This window comes from Phyllobates terribilis, unplaced genomic scaffold, assembly GCF_046119375.1.
Source record: "Phyllobates terribilis strain yellow unplaced genomic scaffold, ASM4611937v1 Scaffold_4__5_contigs__length_816908805, whole genome shotgun sequence".
Lineage (NCBI taxonomy): Eukaryota > Metazoa > Chordata > Amphibia > Anura > Dendrobatidae > Phyllobates > Phyllobates terribilis.
Window position 1 is genome coordinate 267,753,847 of NW_027362764.1, and position 18,351 is coordinate 267,772,197.

Below are 18,351 nucleotides of genomic sequence, written 5' to 3' on the forward strand. Positions count from 1 at the left end.
CCATCCACGCTGAACAGAGGGTTTGACATTTGTGCAGGTAGTACCGTCTATAGCGCTGGAAATTAGCTCCTGTTCTTCCTCCTCCTCATTGTCACCCAGTCCACGTTGGGATGAGATGAGGCTGTGCTGTGTGTTATCACTCTGTATGGTTCATTGCTCCATCTTATCGTGCTCTGCCTGCAATGCAGCCTTTTCGATTGTGAGCAGAGAGCATTTCAGAAGACAGAGAAGAGGGATGGTGATGCTAATTATGGCATCATTGCCGCTCACCATCTTGGTGGAGTCCTCAAAGTTTTGGTGGATGGTACATATGTCTGACATCCATGTCCACTCCTAAGGTCTTAAGTGTGGAGTCTGAACTGAATAAAGACGGCCTTGTTGATGCTGGTAGTCAACAACTGCCCTCTTCTGCTCACAAATCCTTCCCAACATCTGCAGTGTAGAGTTTCAACACGTGGGGACATCACACAACAGTCGGTGCGGCGGAAGCTGTAGCTGACTTTCTAAAATGGGCACACAGGCGGCGTACTTTGACAAGCAGATCTGGCAGCTCCGGGTAGGATTTGAAAAACCGCTGAACCACGAGGTTAAGCACAAGGGCCACGCATGGTATGTGTGTGAGCTCGTCTCGCCTCAGAACCGCCACCAGGTTCCGGCCATTGTCACACACGACCATGCCTGGCTGTAGGTTCAGCGGTGTCAGTCACAGATCTGCCTGCTCTTTCAGAGCTGTCCACAACTCTTCAGCATTGTGCGGCTTGTCACCTAAGCATATTAGCTTCAGCCCAGCCTGTTGCTGCTTGGCTGAGGCAGTGCTGCAGTGCTTCCAGCTTGTGACTGATGTGGTCATTTCGGAGATGGAGGCTGAAGAGGAGGAGGAGGCTGAGGAGAATGAGGTGCAGGAGCTGTAGACTGTGGGGGCAACCCTGATTGACCTAGGGCCCACAATCCTCGGCGTCGGGAGAATGTGTTCCATCCCAAGGTCCGACTGGGTCCCGGCTTCCACTGTGTTAACCCAGTGTGCCGTCAGTGAGATGTACTGTACCTGCCCACAAGCACTTGTCCACGTGTCCGTGGTTAGGTGGACTTTCCCAGTAGCTGCATTGTTGAGGGCATGGCTAATGTCGTGGGACACGTGCTTGTGTAATGCGGGGACGGCACACCAGGAGAAATAGTGGTGGCTGGGGACCGAGTACCGAGGGATGGCCACTGCCATCAGGTTGCGGAAAGTTTCCGTCTCCACGAACCTAAAAGGCAACATTTCGAGCGCAAGCAGTCGCGAAATGTGGGAATTTAGTAATGTGGCCTGTGGGGCGTTGACTGCGTATTTGCGTTTGCTTTCCAAGGACTGGGGTATGGACAAGTGAACGCTGCGCTGGAGCAAGGACGTGCTTGCTGATGGTGCTAGTTGAGAGTGTGCAACAACAGGTGCAGGGCGGGAGGCATCTTCGCATGCACTATGGACAGGGGATTAGCTTGCACACACAACAGCGGAAGAAGCAGTGGTGTCACCCGTAGACACTGTTCCTGGACCCTGGGGTTCAGCCCACAAATTCGGGTGCTTTGCTGCCATGTGCCTGGTCAGGCTGGTAGTTTTGCTACCCCTGCTGATGCTGGCCTGGCAGTTGGTGCAAATGGCCTTTTTGGGGTTATCAGCAGAGTCTTTAAAAACAACCAGACTCGGGAAGACTTAACAGTTGTACTGGCAACTTCCATCATGTTGGTGTTACGGAGAACGGTTGCCCACCTTCTGTCTGCGGCCACCACACTGCTTCTTCCTGCCTTTTGGGGTGCTCTTCCTCCCTCCCCCTGTGTGCTGCTGTCCTCACTCTGCATGTCCTCCTGCCTAGTTGAGTCAGTTACTATATCATCCACCACCTCGTCTTCCACTTCCGCACCCTGATACTCCTCCTGACTTTCTGGCAATTGTGTCTCATCATGGTCCACCTCTTGTGACACTTTCCCACCGTCGCCTTCGTATGACTGTGGCTGCTCAAATATTTGGGCATCACTACATGCGATCTCCTCTTGCCCCGCTTCATGGACCAGGCGAGAGGCCCGAATCTATAAATGGAAAAGTGAACAGCTTTTCTTAGTGTCCAAGTGTGGAATCAGTTGTCTCCAGGCACTCGGCATGGTGGGAGGAAGGACGATCAGGGTGAGGAACATGCAGTCCAGACTCACGGCTACTGAGACTTGACCATGTGGAAGAAAGGGTGGTGGTGGTGGCGGCTAAGTGACTGGAAGCATTTTCTGCAATCCAACCAATAACATTTTCACACTGCTCTGTGTTCAATAGTGGTGTTCTGCGGTCCCCTATTAATTGGGACAGGAAGGTCCAGCGAGAAAATGTGGGTGTTTGTTGTGGCACAATTTCTGCTTGCCCTTGGCCTCGGCCTCTGCATGCAACATCACCATTAAGTCCAGTTCCCCATCCCTTGCCACGCGCCTTGTCCATTTTAAATGGAGGACAATATCTTCCACACTCACTACAAATGGCTGAACTTATATGTGATCTGTGTGACGGACAAACCACAGTTTTAAATAGCTGGCCTGTAGGTAACTATTTTTAACAGCGCCGACCTCGTGTCAATCAGTTCACTGACACACTGCAACAAAATTTTAATGGAGGCCAGAAATTGCAGAATTTTCAGCGCAATTATATGTGATCCGTGTGACGGACAAACCACAGCTTTAAATAGCTGGCCTGTAGGTAACTATTTTTAACAGCGCCAACCTCGTGTCAATAAGTCCGCTGACACACTGCAACAAAATTTCAATGGAGGCCAGAAATGGCAGAATTTTCAGCGCAATTATATGTGATCCGTGTGACGGACAAACTACAGTTTTAAATAGTTGGCCTGTAGGTAACTATTTTTAACAGCGCTGACCTCGTGTCAATAAGTTCACTGACACACTGCAACAAAATTTCAATGGAGGCCAGAAATAGCAATATTTTCAGTGCAATTATATGTGATCCGTGTGACGGACGAACCACAGTTTCAAATAGCTGGCCTGTAGGGAACTATTTTTAACAGTGCCGACCTCGTGTCAATAAGTTCGCTGACACACTGCAACAAAATTTCAATGGAGGCCAGAAATGGCAATATTTTCAGTGCAATTATATGTGATCCTTGTGACGGACAAACCACAGTTTTAAATAGCTGGATTTTTAGCATTGTAATATGGAAAGGACCTGGCTGTATTCTGCAGTGCCAACAAGCAAATGGCGCAGAAAAACTATGTTCTCTGGATTGCTTTTGAAGCAAATAATCAGGATTAAGATAAAAAAAAAATATTCCTGGCCCCTGATACCTGGGGCTATTTATACAAATATCTGTAAAAGCACCAGCAGACAGAACTGGAATGGACCCTCTTGCTATGTGCACTGCAGTCTGCTATATACCCTGACTGCCTAGCACTGATATTTCTGCAGCTGGATTAGTCCTCAGAAGGACTGTTAGTTGAGATGGATATGTAGAGAATCTTGTAGAATACCTACACTAATAAACAACCACATTTTTCCCTAGTTCAGCAGCACCTTTCCCTACACTGCCTGATTGCAGAGTAGACTGTGACGAGCACGGCGGTGCCAGGTCTGATATAGACCTGATGACGATGAGCGGCCAGCCAATCACTGTAATGCCACAACCAACATGGCTGCGGCATTACAGTGTGTGGCAGACAATCCCTGCATGTTGATTGACGCTCTAAAGAGCGCCAAACATGCAGGGAGGGGACCCGAGCTCCCGTCAAGCAACCCCGGAAATACTCGGCGAGCGCTGAGCATCTCGAGCAGTGAGATACTCGGGCGAGCACCGAGCAGTAGCGACCATGCTCGCTCATCACTACTCAGGTGTGATTTTAGCCCATTTTTCGACACAAACACTTTTCAAATCCTGAAGATTCCATGGACTCCTATAAATTCTGAGCTTTAGTTACTTCCATAAATTTTCTATTGGATTCAGGTCAGGTGATTGGCTGGGCCATTCAGAGCTTTATTTCCTTTCTCTGAAACCAATTCAGAGATTCCTTTGCTGCGTGTTTGGGATCATTATTTTCTGAAATGTCCACCCTTATTTAATCTTCATCATCCCGGTAGATGGCAGAAGATTTTTATCAAGAATGTGTCTGTACATTTGTCCATTCATCCTTTCAATTATATGAAGTTTGGCTGTGCCGTATGCTGAAAAACAGCCCCACACCATGATATTCCCAGATCCAAACTTCACTGTTGGTATGATGGTTTGGAGGTGATATGCAGTGCCTTTTGGTCTCCAACCATGGTGTGTATTATTGTATCAAAAGAGTTCAACTTTGGGCTCATGTGACCGGACTATAATTGCTCACTATTTTACAGGCTTGGCTAAATGTTGTTGAGCAAACTTTAAACATGCTTGAACATGCTTTTTGTTCAGCAATGGAGTCATGCTTTGTGAGCATGCATACAGGCCATGGAGGTTGAGTGCATTACTTATAGTTTTTTTTAAACAATTATACCTTCTGATCACAGGTACAGTATTTCTGTAGCTCTCCACAGGTGGTCCTTGGCTCTTGGATAACTCTTTTGATAATTTTTTTCACTCCTTTGCCTGAAATTTTTTGGGGAGCACCTGGTTGTGGCTGGTTTATGTGTTTTTTTTGCAACAATAAGGTTGCAAAGGTCTTGTGACAGCTCACTGGTTTTACCCATCATGAGATGTTTCTTCTGTGGCACCTTGGAAATGAGACACCTTTTTATAGGCCAGCAGTTGAACCAACTTATTTTTTTTCCCACTAATTTATGTAGAGTAAATTTCATGAACATGTCTCATAATGTGAGAAAAATCAAAATAATACATTTTCTTAAAACATTTATGTAACAATTTAACATAATAGATGCTATATCTTGTTCTCTTGGAGCAGATGGAAGTGAACCTGAAAGAGTTCACCCATGGACAAGTTGGACAGGTAAAAGATCTACAACAGCGGTACCAAGAGGTGTTTGCTCAACACAATGATGACTTCTGGTGCACTAATGCCATTCAACATGAGATCACTATGGGAACTACAGCGCCCATCCGAGAAAGGTATGTGCAGAGCCCACCTCAAATGTACCAGGAAGTGAAAGATTTGCTGTCACATATGTTGCAAAATAAAGTGATACGGGAAAGCCCATTGTACTGGTTTGGAAGAAGGATGAGACATTGAGATTCTCTGTTGACTACCAACGACTCAATGTCTGCACCGTACGAGACTCTTACCTATGTCCAGAAAAGAAGAAAGGACAAAGGGGCGCAAATGGGTGAAACCTGGATGTGAAGGGGTTAAAAGAAACTGGTGGGGCTCACCTTACTAGGTTGTGCACCCCTGCACAACCTCGGACAAAACAAGAGGGAGACGCTGACACAGCTCGCACGCCGCAGGAGGGCTGTAGACTGGCAGACACATGTTCCAGCGTCAACACAGGTCCTGGAGTGATCGCATGCCGCTGGCAGCTCACACACCACTGGAGGGTTGGACTCCAGCGGTCATGTGACCAAACATCAGCAAGGTCCTGGAGGGACAAGGGGTAAAGGCAAGGTCCTAAAACAATCTCCAAGCAATAGGCAGCTCCACAGCAACCCTCAAAGAGGGAAGTAGGCAATAAGGAAAAAAGAAAAACAGGCGGTTTGGAGGGAGCGCCAAATAGCTAGGATGAGGAAAATAAGTGGGATTAAAAATTATTATTTATTAATCACAACGCGTTTCGGCAGAAAAAAACTGATGAAGGCGTTTTTTTTCCGCCGAAACGCGTTGTGATTAATAAATAATAATTTTTAATCCCACTTATTTGCCTCATCCTAGCTATTTGGCGATCCCTCCAAACCGTCTGTTTTTCTTTTTTCCTTCTTACCTATGTCCAAGCATAGAAGAATCCCTGTCTGCCTTGGGAAAGGTGAAGTACTTCTTGTCCCTTCATCTGGCCAGCAGTTATTGGCAGGTCCCCGTAGCTATGAAGGACCAACTGAAGACTGCCTTTATCCTTTCCATGGGGCTATTCGAGTTCAACCAAATGCCTGTCGGGTTAACTAATGTTCCAGGGACGTTTCAATGCCTGATGGAAAGGTGCCTCAGAAATCTGAACTTTGAAGCAACCCTAATATATCTTGATGACATCATCATTTACTCTGCCACCTTCAAAGGGCATCTCATCAGGTTGGAACAGGTGTTGGAGCGGCTCCAGAGGCATGGGCTAAAGATCATACCTCGGAAGTGCCACTTGTTTTAGAGAGAGATCGAGTACCTGGGACACACAGTCTCCAGCACAGGGGTCTATCCCACCATGGAAAAAAAGTAGCTGTTGTACAAAAATAACCTACACTTACCAAACTAAGGGAGCTGAGAGCGTTCCTGGGACTGGCCGGGTACTATCATATTGGAGGTTCATCAAGAACTTCGCCAAAATTGCAGCACTGTTACATGACTTGCTAGGAGGAACAGCCTGAGGCTAAGTGCCCACGATGCAGAAGTGCTGCAGATTTTTTCCGCATCTCCCTGGCAGGAAAAACGCATGCTGATTTTACATGCGTTTTTCCTGCCAGGTAGAAGCGCTTTTCCAAGCGATTTTAGCATCATTTGGAAAAGTGCTTGACAACTTGGTCACACTATATAAATCCATGCAACCGGCATGGATTTATATAGTGTGACCAAGTTAATAGTTAAAAAAAAGAATAAAAATGGTAAAAAATAAACATTATACTTACCTTCCGATGGCCCCCCGGTCTTTTCTCCGCTGCGTCCGGTCTCTTGTACGGCTCGCGGTGTGGTGTGAAAGGACCTTTCATGACGTCATTTAGTCATGTGACCTGTCAGATGACTAAATGACGTCACAGCAGGTCCATTTAGATCATTATAAATGTAAGAAAAAACTGGCTTCCAGGAAAAAATTTCCCCCCAATTTTTTTTTTTTTTTATTGATAGAAAAATAGTTCAGATCAGTTCAGGTAATGAGATAAAAATTCAATGGATAAATCACATCATAAGATCCAGCTACGCATTTCGAGCATGGATCTTATGACGTGATTTATCCATTGAATTTTTATCTCATTACCTGAACTGATCTGAACTATTTTTCTATCAATAAAAAAAAAAAAAAATTGGGGGGAAATTTTTTCCTGGAAGCCAGTTTTTTCTTACATTTATACTGTTTCTGCTACATGAGACCACACGTTACTAGGCTTCCCTGCACCAGGAGCATGTGAGAACCAGATGAGCTGAATTTATTTTATTTTTTATCTTCCATTTAGATCATTGCGAGCCATACAAGAGACCGGAGGTAGCAGAGAAAAGACCGGGGGCCATCGGAAGGTAAGTATAAAGTATTTTATTATTTGAAATTCTTTTTTTTACAGGTACTATGGTACCCGGCTCTGGAGGAGAGTCTCCTCTTTTCCAGACCCGGGTACCATCCGCACATTGAATCGCTTAATATCCGCATGTGCACATGTAGTCATGCGGATATTAAGCGATTCAATGCAAGTCAATGGCAGCAATTACGCTGCGTGTCCGCAAAATTAATGGACATACTGCATATTTTTCCGCAATGATAATCCGCAGCACATGCGGATTATCATTGGGGACCATGGGGCATGTATTACCAAGCGTTGTTTAAGCGTTTTCGCTGCGGAAATTCGGCTGCAAAAACACTTGAAAAACGCTCAGTGGGCACGCAGCCTGAGGGACCAAGCAACAGCCAATCAAGTGGGGCCCCAGGCAAGAGGAGGGTTTTTGGGCACTGAAGTTAGCGCTGAACAATGCCCCCATCTTGGCATATGCTGATTTCTCCCAGCCCTTCGTATTGTACACCAATGGAAGCCTGTATGGATTTGGAGTAGTGTTGGCTCAGGTGCAAGAAAGGAATGAAAGGGTGATAGCCTAAGTCAGTCAGTCACTGAAGGACTCCGAGAAGAACCCTGATAATTACAGCTCTTTCAGGTTGGAATTGCTGACGCTGGTGTGAGCCATGACTGAAAAGTTTGCAGAGTACCTGTGAGGATCGGTACACGTATGAACCGATAACAATCCCCTCGCCCACCTGGAGAATGCAAAGTTGGGCGCACTGGAACAGAGGTGGGTTGCGAGAATGTCAAAGTACAGGACAAGATCTCTTACCAGTCAAGCCACAGGAAAGGTGGGGGAGGCTGACAGCACTCACCAAGTTGGACACTCGTTCAAAGTTCCAAGGAACCCACTTGGAGGATCAACAGCATAAAGGTAAGTAAACAGTGTCCAATCCAGGGTGATGAATTCCAAAAGACAAAGTCTATTCCGCCATCACATAACGTTTTGAACTGTTGTAGTCTTTATCAGAAACATATAGGCCTGGCTTATACAGTTATATGAAAAAGTTTGGGCACCCCTATTAATCTTAAGCTTAATGTTTTATAAAAATTGGTGTTTTTGCAACAGCTATTTCAGTTTGATATATGTAATAACTGTTGGACACAGTAATGTTTCTGCCTTGAAATGAGGTTTATTGTACTAACAGAAAATGTGCAATCTGAATTCAAACAAAATTTGACAGGTGGATAAGTATGGGAACCTCACCAAAAAAGTGAGATTAATATTTAGTAGATCCTCCTTTTGCAAAAATAACAGCCTCTAGTCGCTTCCTGTAGCTTTTAATGATTTCCTGGATCCTGGATGAAGGTATTTTTGACCATTCCTCTTTACAAAACAATTCCAGTTCAGTTAAGTTTGATGGTCGCCGAGCATGGACAGCCCTCTTCAAATGATCCCACAGATGTTCAATGATATTCAGGTCTGGGGACTGGGATGGCCATTCCAGAACATTGCAATTGTTCCTCTGCATGAATGCCTGAGTAGATTTGGAGCGGTGTTTTGGATCATTGTCTTGCTGAAAGATCCATACCCTGCGTAACTTCAACTTTGTCACTGATTCTTGAACATTATTGTCAAGAATTTGCCGATACTGAGTGGAATCCATGCGTCCCTCAACTTTAACAAGATTCCCGGTGCCGGCATTGGCCACACAGCCCCAAAGCATGATGGAACCTCCACCAAATTTTACTGTGGGTAGCAAGTGTTTTTCTTGGAATGCTGTGTTTTTTTGCCGCCATGCATAACGCCTTTTTGTATGACCAAACAACTCAATCTTGGTTTCATCAGTTCACAGGACCTTCTTCCAAAAAGAAATTAGCTTCTCCAAATGTGCTTTTGCATACCTCAGCCGACTCTGTTTGTGGCGTGCTTGCAGAAACGGCTTATTTCGCATCACTCTCCCATACAGCTTCTCCTTGTGCAAAGTGCGTTGTATAGTTGACCGATGCACAGTGACACCATCTGCAGCAAGTTGATGCTGCAGCTCTCTGGAAGTGGTCTGAGGATTGTCCTTGACTGATCTCACCATTCTTTTTCTCTGCCTTTCTGATGTTTTTCTTGGCCTGCCACTTCTGGCCTTAACAAGAAGTGTCCCTGTGTTCTTCCATTTCCTTACTATGATCCTCACAGTGGAAACTGACAGGTTAAATCGCTGAGACAGCTTTTTGTATCCTTCCCCTGAACAACTATGTTGAATAATCTTTGTTTTCAGATTATTTGACAGTTGTTTTGAGGAGCCCATGATGCCACTCTTCAGAGGAGATTCAAACAGGAGAACAACTTGCAAGTGGCCACTTTAAGTAGCTTTTCTCATGATTGCAAACACCTGGCTATGAAGTTCAAAGCTCAATGACGTTACAAAACCCAAAAAAGTGCTTTAGTAAGTCAGTAGGTAGAAGTATTTAAAACAAGAAAATGATAAGGGTGCCCATACTTATGCACCTGTCAAATTTGGTTTGAATGCAGATTGCACATTTTCTGTTAGTACAATAAACCTCATTTCAAGGCAGAAACATTACTGTGTCCAACAGTTATTACATATATCAAACTGAAATAGCTGTTGCAAAAACACCAATTTTTATAAAACATTAAGCTTAAGATTAATAGGGGTGCCAAACTTTTTCATATAACTGTATAGTATGGCAAACACACATGCACCAATCATCATAGAGGCCAAACCTACTCGTATTAAATACATCATTTACAAAAACATCAATACAGGGCACATAAACCCTAACAGTGATTTACATTAACAACATATTGTGAGATAAAAAGATAGAAAAGAATCCCCATATTGAATAGTACATCCATTGTTTACACAGAAACATCGGGATGGACAAGGAGACCCAACTCCGTCGCCAAACAGGGACCCCCAAGACCTCTGGGGCAAACGGACACCAAGGAGCACAGGTGAGTGAGCCTCTGAGGCTGTTTTTGGTTCCCTCTCTTCCTTTCTGCAACCCTCACCTCGTGGCACCAGGGATTGAACCTAAGATGGCTACCGTCCTTTTCACAGCGTGTGGCCAGCTGAAGGGCTTCAAGAGGCACCGGATCTTCCCGCTTTCTCTACCACCGCCACACAGCTCAGTGGCTTCCTCTTGCCCTCAGACAAGTTCTGGCCAGGGAGGAGGTCTTTTAGTACAGTTATTTAGGCTATGTTATGTCAGGATATGGGGAGCTCTGCTCCACTGCGACCACTCAGCTCTGCTGCATAACCACGATCCAACCCTCAAACAATTATAGCAAAGTCTATGCTTCAAAACGTCACTCCTTCCTTCACAGAGCTTGACTGTGTGCTCAAACAGTTTCTGACCAAATACTGGGTATCGTTGTACTCAGGAAAAATTTCACAACTAATTTTGGGGCCCATTTTCTTCTATTACTACATACATATATTGTGAAATTAAAAAAAGTTGGGGCTAAAACAACATTTTTGTGGTAAAAATGTAATTTTTCATTTTTGTGTTCCAATGTTATAATATTCTGTGAAATAACTGTGGACTGAATATTTCACCACACCCCTAGATGAATTCTGTTATGGGGTGTAGTTTCCAAAATGGAATCACTTGTGGGGAGTTTCTGTTTTGGCATATCAGGGGCTCTTCAAATGCGACATGGCTTCCACAATCTATTCCAGCTAAAATTGCACTACAAAATTCTTTTAATTTAATCAGCTGTCATGTGTCTTGAACAGCCGTGGGTGGATTGGTGCTCAACCCATTGCTGTTAACCAGTTAAATTTAACAGGCACCAGCCGGAAGAGTGTCACAAATCCCTTGTCATGTGATCAGGGGGGGCGCCGATGGGTTGTCATGACAGCCGGGGGTCTGCAGAAGACCACCATGCCTGTCATTATGAATCTCCCTGTGAATGCTGGCTCGTGCTGAAGCTCTGCTATGTATGATCACTGCTTCAAGTCTTCTAAGGGGACTATTAAAGTTAAAAGTGAAAAAAAAAGTTTTTAAAAATTGGAAAAAAATAAAAAAAAACACAAGTTCAAATCATAAAGTAAATTAATCAGCTTGGTAAACGGCGTAACAAGAAAAAAAATCTAAATGCTAGAATTATGTTTTTTTGACCGCCGCAACATTTCAATAAAATGCAATAAGGGGCAATCAAGTCGTTGTATCTACCCCAAAATGGTATTAATAAAAACATCAGTTCTGGGTACAAAAAATAAGCCATCACACAGCTCCAGATTTAGAAAAATTAAAACACTACGGGTCTCGAAAAATGGCTATAAAACTGGTAATGGCAAAAACTCTTTTCATACAAATTTCAGAAATGTTTTCACCGCTTAAATAACACAAAACAATACATATTTGGTATCTGTGTACTCGTACTGACCTGGGGAATGATATTACCATGTCAGTTTTACCATGTAGTGAACAAGGTAAATAAAAAATCGAAAAAATAATTGTGGAGTTGCACTTTTTTTTGCAATTTCACCGCACTTGGAATTTTATTCCTGTTTTCCAGTACATTGTAAAATCAATGGTGTCATTCAAAAGTACAACTCGTCCCACAAAAAAATCAAGCCTTCATACAAGTATATTGAGGGGAAAAAAAGACAAGTTATGACCCTTGGAAGTCAGGGAGGAAAAAACAAAAACGGAAATAAAAAGCTATAGAATAAACTCCACATGAAAGGCACTAAAAGGGTGCAATTTTAAAATATGTAGGGTGGTTGTGAAATTATATATCTGCAGGATATCTATCTAGCTATCTATTTATTGTCTATCTGGTATGCACCTAATATCTTTCTATCATCTATCTATCTCTATCTACAGTTGTGCTCAAAAGTTTACATACCCCGACAGAATTTTTCCTTTCTTGGCCTTGTTTCAGAGAATATGAATGATAACAAAAAAGCTTTTTCTCCACTCATGGTTATTGGTTGGGTGATGACATTTATTGTCAAACTACTGTGTTTTCTCTTTTTAAATCTTAATGACAACCAAAAACATCCAAATGACCCTGATCAAAAGTTCACATACCCTTGTGATTTTGGCCTGATAACATGCACAGAATTTGACACAAATGGATTTGAATGGCTACTAAAGGTAACATCCTCACCTGTGACCTGTTTGTGTGTAATCAGTGTGTGTGCATAAAAGCTGAGTGAGTTTCTGAGATCCAGACAGACTCTTGCATCTTTCATCCAACCACTGACATTTCTGGATTGTGAGTCATGGGGAAAGCAAAAGAATTGTCAACGGATGTACGGGAAAAGGTAGTTGAACTGTATAACACAGGAAGGGGATGCAAAAAAATATCCAAGGAATTGATAATGCCAGTCTGCAGCATTCAAACTGTGATTAACAAATGGAAAATCAGAGGCTCTCAGGTAGACCAACAAAAATTTCGGCCACAACTGGCAGGAAAAATATTCGGGATGCAAAGAAAAACCCACAAATAACATCAGCTGAAATTCAGGACTCTCTGAAAACTAGCGGTGTAGCTGTTTCAAGATGCACAATAAGGAGGCCCTTGAAGGAAAATGGGCTGCATGGTCGAGTCACCAGAAGAAAGCCATTACTGCACAAATACCACAAAGTATCTCACCTACAATACACCAAACAGCACAGAGACAAGCCTCAAAACTTCTGGAACAAGGTATTTTAGAGTGATGAGACCAAAATTGAACTTTTTGGCCACAACCATAAACGTTATATTTGGAGAGAGGTCAACAAGGCCTATGATGAAAGGAACACAATTCCTAAAGTACAGCACGGAGGTGGATCGCTAATGTTTTGGGGATGTGTGAGCTACAAAGGCACAGGAAACTTGGTACAAGTTGAAGGAAAGATGAATGCAGCACATTATCAGCAAATACTGGAGGCAAATTTGCACTCATCAGCCCGGAAGCTGCGCATGGGACATACTTGGACGTTCCAACATGACAACAATCCAAAACACAAGGACAAGTCGATCTGTCATTGGCTACAGCAGAACAAAGTGAAGGTTCTGGAGTGGCCATCTCAGTCTCCTGACCTCGATATCATTGAGCCACTCTGGGGAGATCTCAAGCGTGCAGTTCATGCTAGAAGCCCAGGAATTTACAGGAACTGGAGGGCTTTTTCCAAGAACAATGGGCAGTTTTACCATCTGAGAAATTAAAAAACCTCATCCACAACTACCATAAAATACTTCAAGCTGTCATTGATGTTAGAGGGGGCAATACACGGTATTAAGAACTGGGGTATGTGAACTTTTGATCAGGGTCATTTGGATGTTTTCAGTTGTTGTTAAGATTTTAAAAGAGAAAACACAGTAGTTTGACAATAATTGTTTTCACCCAACCAATAACAATGAGTGGAGAAAAAGTTTTTTTGTTATCATTCATATTCTCTGAAACAAGGCCAAGAAAGGAAAAATTTTGCCGGGGTATGTAAACTTTTGAGCACAACTGTATATATAAAAAATGTTTTGTTTTTTTCTTGATTGCCAGGAGGGTTTTGGCTGCGAACGTTCTGTGCTTGGCTGATACAATTTCCTGGTTCCTTTGAGATGTGTGCTTAAAAATCGGACGCAATACTGATGTGCCGTCCATTTTTTCTCAAGCACCCATAGACTTGCATTGGCATAAAAATTTACAGTTTGAAAATTCCTAATCTTTCAAAATTTTTATAAAATTTCCAATTTTTTCATAAATAAATACAAATCATGTTGACCAAAATTTACCTGTAACATGAAGTACAATGTGTCACAGAAAAAGAATATCAGAATCACTTAGATATATTGAAGCATTCCAGTTCATCGAGCTCAACCAATAGCCTACCATATAAATTAACATTAGTCAGATTTCAGAAATTTGACTTAATCAGGAAGGTGAACACTGGCTTTGGCATTAAGAAGTTAATGCATACTGCTTCTTGCAGGTGTCTTATTGTAATCTTTACAGACAGAAACGTCATATGGATGATTTTGGACTGCCAGCTCAATAAAAGGAGTGCCAAATTCTGAATATTTCTCTATTTTGCAGAAGCTTTGCTCAGATTCCAAGCATTGCTATACAAAAGTTTAATTACACAATAAAAAAAACACCTGCTGGGGAGACTTTATAGCAGTATGGAGCATCAAAATTCTTCATGGTGGCCCTGAGTGCAGTAATAGAGTGACATTTTGTACCAGTACAAGGTCAAACTCAGATATCTTTTATGTGCGTGTTATTCTGCATTCTTTCAATGTAACATGAAAATGGAGCGTGATTCTGAATCGCAGTTTTAACCTCTTCGCACTGTGTACAGTTTTCTATTTAGTGCTTTTGTTTTTCATCCCCTTCTTCGAAGAAATAGAACTTTTTTTTATGATGGTATGTCTTTTGTGGGACACTTTGTAGTTTTGAATGACACTATTAATTTTATCATATAATGTGCTGTAAAAAGAAATCATGTTTGCTTGGATTTTCTCCTACACTCCAAAGACCTATAGATATGGAATTTATAATGACAATGTCTGTAACGCACTGTGGAATGTTGATATCATATAGCACAGCATAATAAATAAATTCTGAACAGTTACTTGAATATATATTTTCCCTTTAACAATATGTCATTTCCCTAAAACAAGCTATGCATGACTGCACTCTACATCTGCTAAATTACAAGAAATCCCCACTTTGCACGTTTCAATTGTTGATGATAATTTTACTTCAGATTTTATGATACTCCTATAAGTCTAGAAGATCAGCACATTATTGTGTATTAAGCATGGACTGACATACCACTTTTTATTATTCTGTGCTTAGCCACCATGAGACAGATGCTAATTGTTCCATATTAGGGGAAAAAATTCTTCCCGATTCCAAAGACGGCAATGATCAATCAGACTAGTTCCCTGGATCAAAGTCGCATCACAGAATCTGGTGCTCGCAACCTGTACTATTGTATTTTTCAAGAAAGGCATTCAGGCCCTCCTTGAACTTTTGTAGTAAAACAACCATTACAGCATCATGTGGCAGCGAATTCCATAGTCTCACTGCTCTTACAATGAAGAATCTGTGTCTGTGATTATAAATAAACCATCTTTCCTCTAAACACAGAGGATGCCCTTTGTGACCGTCACAGGCCTGGGTGTAAAAAGATCATTAGAAAGATCTCTGTACTGTCCCCTCATATATTTGTACATTGTAATAAGATTGTCCCTAAGCCATTATTTTCCAAACGGAATAACCTCATATTTAATAACCTATCTTGATATTGCAGTCCACCATTCCCTTAATAACCTCGGTCGCTCTTCTCTGCACCCGATCTAGTTCAGCTATGTCTTTCTTATACACTGGAGTCAAAATTGTACACAGTGATCTAAGTGTGGCCGCGCTAATGACTTGTATAGAGGAAAAACTGTGTTCTCGTCAAGAGCATCTATGCCTCTTTTAATGCATCCCTTTATTTCATTTGCATTGGCAGCAGCTGCCTGGCACTGGTCACTAATGTCGAGTTTGCTGTCCACCCATACGACCAGGTCTTTTTCAGAGACATTTTTACCCAGTGTTTTACCATTTAGTACATAATTATACATTTTAATTTTGTCTGCCCAAGTGAATAATGTTACATTTAACACTTCAATTGCCATATCTCAGCCCAAACCTCCAGCTTACATAAATGTGTAATATTAAATTATTTTCCCCTCTGTTGATTACCCTGCAGAGTTTAGCGTTCATGCCTAGTGTAACCTCTTGGCATGCATACTTTACTTGCAGCCATACTGTATTGAACTGTACTGATTTCTCTGTGTAGTACAACTCTGCTGATTAAATAGATGATAACTGAGAAGCATATATGCCAACTGTGACACCCCAGGGGTCTGGTTGCCACAGTGATAGAGATATTATGTCTGAGAGCAGGTGGGAGGTCCTTTGGTCAGGGATCCTGTGCATGCCACACCTCCTGCCCAGTCTTGGGAGGGGAAGAACTTCCCCTATATAAACCCGGGGCTGAAGTAGGGTTAGTAGTCAAGGAGAGTAGAGACAAGAAACAGTCACAGGAAGAAACAGCAGAAGCTCAGTGGGAGCAATACTACTACAAGTCAGGGGCTGGCAGCTGCAGAGCTCGCCCTGACTGAGAAGCTTTCTTACCGGACCCGGCGTCCGAGGCTGTGGGAACTAACTCTTACCCAGCAGCAGAAGCCGACCGGCAGGGGATTTCAGGTCCTCAGGCCCAGAAACCCGAAGGCACGGTCACACGCGTGGGACCAGCACCGCCATCGTGGAGCGGAAGCCATTAGAAGGCCCCGAGTCACCGGCCATACGGGTGAGCACCACACGGTACACTCAGGGACGTGGGCTACTTATATCCACTTCTAGCAAGGTAGCCAGAAGAGTACAGTCAGTTTGGGAGGCCTACAACTCCGCCTGGCCAGGGGAGATCCCATCTGCTCAAGGACTGACCAGGCCCCGTTCACTAGCAAGTACTCCGGGAGGGTCTATCGTTGTTACCAGTAAAGACCCTGAATTACACCGCACCGTCTCTGAGTGGTTCCTGCTACCCCCATCATCCATCTGCTGCCCTGAGGCCATACCCCTCCCGTTGGGGGTTATACCATCTACGCTGCACCATCCATCCACCGGCCTCAGCGGACTGTCCTGCAGCGGCAGCTCCATAGCTGCATTCAACGGGTGGCGTAGTCGTCCTACATCTACCGCTGTTACATCGCCGCTCAGTTTGACTCCCTGGGCACGGACCGGGTCACCGCCACGAGACTACAACCCTCAAGAGATCCGGCTCCGGGTAAGCTCCCGCGTGCGCAACGCAGCGCGACACAGGCCCAGGGGCGCGTCAACTTTGGCGTAGTCGGCAGGATTTCGTGCCCGCAACCACCGGGTACTGCGTGCCTGAAAAAGAGACTTTTCAAACTTACCTGTGGTGAAGATTCCCGCCATCCGGCGCCATCTTCAGCCTTCTTCCCGCCATCGGTGAAGTTTCCCGCCATCCGGCGCCATCTTCTGCCTTCTTCCCGCCATCCGTGGAGTTTTCCCGCCATTGGACGCCATCTTGAGGACGCCGCGCGGGAAGAAGAGGGGCGTGGACTCCGAAAGCGCGCGAGAACTGAAGCCCCGCCTCACGTCCGGACGTTGCGTAAGGTCCTGGAAGGAGCCCAGCAGACGCCGACGTCACAGGAGCGCGACGGAAGGTCCTCAACCCTGACGATCCACTGCGGAGCCGCGGCCTACGGAAGAGGATCATCGCAAGGTAGGCCACGGTCCACTAGGGGGGAGGAAGATGTCGGATACGGAGGAGAGCTTCACTGCCTCAACCCCCGCCAGCGCTACCGCTGCTGCAGTTATGCCCTTCACCATGCCCTATATCCCGGGAGCAGCTTGGCTACCCCAGTACTCAGGGGAGTCACATACCCTGCATGACTTTAGAGAAAAGCTGGATAGCCTCTTCCAGGTGTACCCCCTCACAGAAGAGCAAAAAGTGAGCATCCTGGTGGCCCAACTAACCGGGGCAGCCAAAAGGGAAGTAAAATCCTGGCCACCTGGGAGGAAGACTGTCGCAGGGATACTAACCCGGCTGAAGGACACCTTTGATACCCGCACCTCAGCCGAGATTAAGCTTAGATTCTACGGGTGCAAGCAGCGAGCGCATGAGAGTGTAAGGGACTATGCACTAAACCTACAAGAGGCCCTGAGGGCCATTAAGCAGACCGACCCTGATGGAGTGGGAAACGAGGACAGGCTGTTGACCGAACAGTTTATAGAGGGACTGTATTGTAATACCCACCGAACCCAGTTGCGGGCAATGGCCTTACAGGATCCCCATCTGGGCTTTGCACAGTTCAAGGACAGAGCCATCCGGGTGCTCCGAGAACCGGCACCGGGTGGCGTTGTGACCCACAAGCGCCCTGCTATCACTTACCACCAGGAGGCGGCGCCCTTGTCGGCAGGGCCTGTGGGAGCTGATGCGCAGGCTTTGGACAATGACCCGGCTCCAGACCTACACCATCAGGTCCAAGAGCTAGCTAAGAGCGTTGCTGCGCTAACCC

At 44.5% G+C, this 18,351-nt stretch overlaps 1 protein-coding gene across 1 annotated transcript in view; it reads left to right on the plus strand.

The window, feature by feature from the left end:
- LOC141265316 (probable G-protein coupled receptor 141) overlaps positions 1 to 7,377 on the plus strand; it is a 115,025-nt gene extending 107,648 nt beyond the window's left edge. The window contains exons 3-4 of the transcript XR_012320075.1: positions 4,906 to 5,069; positions 7,269 to 7,377. The gene's annotated coding sequence lies outside the window, so the exon portion shown is untranslated. The remainder of the gene's footprint in view (positions 1 to 4,905; positions 5,070 to 7,268) is intronic.
- Positions 7,378 to 18,351: the final 10,974 nt, after the last annotated feature.